This window comes from Ranitomeya variabilis, chromosome 1, assembly GCF_051348905.1.
Source record: "Ranitomeya variabilis isolate aRanVar5 chromosome 1, aRanVar5.hap1, whole genome shotgun sequence".
Lineage (NCBI taxonomy): Eukaryota > Metazoa > Chordata > Amphibia > Anura > Dendrobatidae > Ranitomeya > Ranitomeya variabilis.
In genome coordinates, this window is record NC_135232.1 from 948,309,012 (window position 1) to 948,315,011 (window position 6,000).

Genomic DNA, 6,000 nt, shown 5'->3' on the forward strand with positions numbered 1-6,000 from the left:
ATACTGACAAGCTGGACAAGAAAAAACATAACATGAGCTGAACGATTAAGTCCACAGCAAGTGGACAACCAAAAGAACTAGTAATGACTTATCTTTGCTGAAATAGACAGGCTATCAGAGAAATCCAAGGAGAGATCTGAATCCAACCAATAAACATTGACAGCTGGCACTGGCTGAAGACCAGAGCCAGGCTAAATAGCAGAACCACGAGAGATGATCAGTGGAAGAAGCTGCTAATGCTAAACCCAAGGAGCAGCAGTTCCACTCAAAACCACCAGAGGGAGCCCAAGGGCAGAATTCACAAAAGTGCCATTTACAACCACCGGAGGGAGCCCAAGAACGGAATTCACAACAGATTAGCTACAGTGCCATGGTTTTAAACTTCTTGATTATGTTGTGCACCATGGACAAAGGAACATCAAGATCTCTGGAAATGGACTTGTAACTAGAGATGCGGAAACCTTACAGGGTTCGGTTCAGTTCGCCAAAAGTCCTGATGATCTCCGCACATGTTCACCAAATGACCTGATGTTTGCCATACATGTTGGCCGAAGAGTTCAAGGAACGTACCCAAACCCCATTAAATTCAATTGAAGGCAAAGCCTATTGTATATACAACACCCTAAGGGGTGACAAAAAGTTTCCCAAACAGCTGAAATCAGGGGCAGATATCATGAAAAATGGCATCAATTGACCCCACAGTAGAAATTTGCTAAAGGCACTGCAGAGGTCAGCCATGGGCCATTCATAAGGTATCAGGATCTGGGCCAGCATTTAGAGCTTTGACTTGAAGTTTCAATTAAGACCTGGTGGTTAAGGGAGCAGTGTAAGCCTCCTTGGCTAGGAGCCCTGATACATCATGCAACACTCTGTGCTATGCTACACACACAATATTTTACATACTCACAAACTCTGCTATACACACTCCATCTTATAGACACTACATGCTATATACACACTCACAAACCCTTATACACAGTTTGTTATACAAGATATACTATAAACTCACTGTAATAGAGAATATGGTAGAATTTAAAATGAAGTTGATGCATTGAACAGGCTGGAATTCTTATTTCAGCAGGAGGACCTACTTCAAGCAACACTATTCTACTGTAGTCTAAACCAAACAGGACACATCAGGCTTTCTCTTCCTAATTACCTTCAGACTGCAGCAGTATAACGGACTTTTGTTGATGTGAATATAAGGTCATCAGAGGTCCTTCTACCTTTCTAAATTTGTAAACTAAACTGATAATGCAGGGCAATTTGTTGCACACCTGTCACAAGTATCCTAGACTTTGCTTCCTTCTCCTGGGTCCACTGCCCACTGAAGTGCTCCATGTTGAATTTTGCAGGTTGTCCAGTTTGAATTAATGACAGCATCTCCATAGACCTATTTAAATCCCATTGACACATACAAACACTTGAGTCTTGTGATTCTGTTTTGCTCGCCAGATGAGGGCATCCTCTAAGCTCAGGTCCAGGTGGGCACACGGAACCCGGGCGCGGATGCAGCAAGTTGGAAGGCATGTGAACAGTAAGGACGATACACACTCAAAGATCTTTGTAGGGGCAGGACACATAAAGTAGAACCCACCATAGATGGAAGCAAGTGAAGCAAAGTGTGCAAAGGAGGTGAAGCATACCACAAAGAAGGTGAAGCATACAAAACATAGAGATCTAGAGACTCAATCCTAAGACACAGGTGTGTGTGTGTCAATGGACCTTAAATAGGTATAGGGAGATGATGCCATTAATTCATACTGGGCAGCCTGCAAACCCTAATGTGGAGCACAAGTAACAGAAATTTGGAGAAAATTAGTATTAACCAATCATTAGAGATGAGCAGATATGATAAGATTTGAAATGGCCAATTTTGGTAAATTCAATTCTCATTGAGGTAATTTGCCACAAATTGAATCTTCCTTATTATTCTCTGGGGTCTAGTATGTAAAAAACAAACAGAAAAAATAGCTAATACCTCACCGCTCACCTATCTTACCTCTCATGCTGTTCATTTCCTGCTGTCTGGTCATCCAAGGCTTTTCTCTCCTCGATTGCATGTCAAGTGTTTAAACTCTTGGCTGTAACTTCTGGTGCACGTCGTTATGTACCTTATATACCTTATCACAAAGAGTGTACTCCTAACCCTGGTCATGTCCATAACTCCCAGCCTAGAATGAATAAACTGAAGTTGCAGTGCACTATGGCAGAATGAAGAGCCACTTAGGGCCAGACATCGGGCAATGAGTAGCATTGGTGGCCAGACAGGTGAGTGATGAGTTATTAGTTGTCATTTTGCTGAATTCCTGCACGAAAATTAAAAATAAAGTCCATAACCTGGGGAATAGAGATTAAAAAAAATGTCATTTTCATTCATTCAATTTCATTTGAATAAAATCGCCCATCTCCAATTATATGCAAACTGCAGGACTAAAAGGATTCTTTGTTTTAAAATATATCTTTTTGAATATCTACAGAAAAGGCAGTAACATCAATCAAACTAAACGCAAATAAAATTGGAATACTGCAATAAACTTGTGGTATGTGGGAATATATTTTCATTATGCACTGTGGTATTATTCTTTTCAAGGACACTAGTGGAAATCTTGTTTTAACCTTTTTATGCAAATCATTTATAATACAAAACAATCTCTTCCGCTTGTCTAAATAGGAAAATGCAGTAACACATATTTGCCATTCTGCCTGCATAATGCTAAAATAAACATGTATTTCTACTAACCCTTTTAGGACTTCCTAAAAGTATTTGTGATCAGTATGGTTGTGGTACTTTTAGCTATTTCCTAAAACTGTTTTCGTCAAATTAGATTTTGCTAAAACATAAAACAATTTATTTTTATGATATAAAAAGACAATCTAATCAAATATCTATTTTTTTTATTTAAAGAAAATCTGTTAGCAGGATTTCACTCTACAAACTATGCATATGCTCATGTAGATCTTTGAAAGATAAGTCCGGCAATAGCTTCACATGGCCCATCTATTTATCTGTTACCAGGAAATAGAACTTCAATTAATATGCAATTGAAGCTATAGATCTGAAGCCTCTGTCATTCCATGTCTATTCCTCGCTTGTCACCATCACCTTCTGCTTGACTGATTGCCTGTTACATTGAGTAAGATAGATACAAAGCACCAGAACACCAACCTTGGCAACAAAGCTCACCCACTTCTCCCTCACTGACTAATCTTGTTCTACTGTAATAGGATGGATTGATGGGGAGAGAGAAGTTTGAATGTATGCAATGGCAAACCCTTTTAAACTTTTTTTAATACTACATTTCTGGTCTAATTTTGTACCTTTTTATATACATCTCTGGCCAAAATTAACAGACCACCACATCAAAACCCTGTCATGGGCAGCCCAATCTCTAGACCTGAAATCCTTTGAAAACCTCTGGAATGTAATCACGAGTATGATGGATAGTCACAAACCATCAAACAAAGAGGAACTGCTTACATTCTTGCGTCAGGAGCAGTGTGAAAGACAGGTGGAAAGCATGCCAAGACACATGAAAGCTGTGATTAAAAATCATGGTTATTCCACAAAATATTGATTTATGAACTCTTCCTGAGTTAAAAAATTTGTATTCTTGCTTCTAAATGATTATGAACTTGTTTTTTTTTGCATTATGTGAGGTCTGAAAGCACTGTTTTTTTATTTTGACCATTTTTCTTTGTCAGAAAAAAATACAAAGTGTAGTACTTGGAAATTTGGAGACATGTTGTCAGAAGTTTATAGGATAAAAGAACAATTTACATTTTACTCAAAAATATACCTATAAAGAGAAAAATCAGACAAACTGAGCATTATATACAGGTCCTTCTCAAAAAATTAGCATATAGTGTTAAATTTCATTATTTACCATAATGTAATGATTACAATTAAACTTTCATATATTATAGATTCATTATCCACCAACTGAAATTTGTCAGGTCTTTTATTGTTTTAATACTGATGATTTTGGCATACAACTCCTGATAACCCAAAAAACCTGTCTCAATAAATTAGCATATCAAGAAAAGGTCCTCTAAACGACCTATTACCCTAATCTTCTGAATCAACTAATTAACTCTAAACACATGCAAAAGATACCTGAGGCTTTTAAAAACTCCCTGCCTGGTTCATTACTCAAAACCCCCATCATGGGTAAGACTAGCGACCTGACAGATGTCAAGAAGGCCATCATTGACACCCTCAAGCAAGAGGGTAAGACCCAGAAAGAAATTTCTCAACAAATAGGCTGTTCCCAGAGTGCTGTATCAAGGCACCTCAATGGTAAGTCTGTTGGAAGGAAACAATGTGGCAGAAAACGCTGTACAACGAGAAGAGGTGACCGGACCCTGAGGAAGATTGTGGAGAAGGACCGTACAGTAATCCTATTAATCTCTCTAAAATAAAAAAAAATGGATGCAAACCTCCAACTTTTTTCTTAATGAAGAAAAATCCAACAGCCACTGGTTAGGTGAAAGGCCTTATGTGACCTTTGGAGAGACTGTTTTAAATGTACTATTTCAAGGCATCTCTTTCAGGAAGAGAAAGGTTAAACAGACCAGATTCAAGCAATTTGGCCCCTGGAATAAATTTGATAACACAATTATATGACCTATGGGGGGGAGAAAATTCACATTCAGTCTCAGAAAACATCCTCAAAATCCTGAATTAAATCTGGAAAATGAGATCTCGTAGATTCCAGGGATTTAGATAAGCAACTGGAAAAATAAAAAATTCCCCCAAGACTTAACCTCGCAAGTCTCCCAATTTATGGTAGGATTGTGTTTCACCAAACAGGGCATACCCAACATAACTTTAGCTGGTAAAGCAGGAAACACCATGAATGAAATACATTCTGTGTGTAACACTATCGCTCTCAACAAATACAAATTTGGTAACCAAAAACACTTGTAAAAAACAATGAATTTCCTTACATATTAATAATTTTTTTTCTTTCTCTTTACCTTTAACAAATTTATTATTGTGTCTGAAACACTTAATCATTTCATAACCCGTTCGACCGCAGTGTATATAGAGTATATAGAAACGAGCAGGTGTTTCAAGTTCTGCTGCCTCCATATACTCTCTGCAGGCCCCAATTTGCATCAGTTCTCCTGCTTCAATAGAATGAGAAGGGAAAGTCACTGAACCCACAAATGTGTTCTTATTCCAAAGATGTCTGTCCAAATGCCCTTCCAGTGACATAGCTTCTTACAGGGACAATGGGGAGGGACTTTGAACAATCATATCACATACCTGGCTAGAAAGACCTTGGCAGAATTGACTGTGGAGAGCTGGGTCATTCCAGGAGGGTTCCACTGGCCAGCATCTGAAGTGAAAGCAGAAATCCTCCACTTTACGATTTCCCTGAACCAACCTGTGGATCATTGGGTCAGCAACAGCAACTTTATTGGCGTGGTCATAAATGAGCTGCGGTGCAGAAAAAAAAGCATCAACTGAGGAAAATGCTGGACAATCCTCAGGCAGAGAAAATGCTCAAGCCTGAGGGTCTCCAGGGAGCAATGACTGAACAATACCCAGGCGTTGACTCTCTTCTCTGGATGAGGTAGGACGGAGACAAAAAATACAACTTACATGAAGAAAGAAATATGGAAAACGTATGTGGGGACCACCACAAAATATATTGGTATAAATTTTATTAATGAGCTAGAAAAATAATTGAGATATGTGTTGTTTGCAAATATTTATTTTTGTTACCTATACTGTGAGCTATGCTATGTCTGTATTTGCATGTTACTATCTCTTGGTAATGCCATTGTAGCCACACGTATCGACTCATTCATCTAATACAATTAGACTGTTTCTTATATGTACCATTATAGACTTGCTCATATATTTGTCTAGGGGGGGAGGTTCCTTATGTGGATCCCATGATTCATTGGGTTTTGGTTTTAACTGTTTTTAATAGTGTGGTGTTTGTGTTTTTCTAGCTCATTAATAAAATTTATACCAATATATTTTGT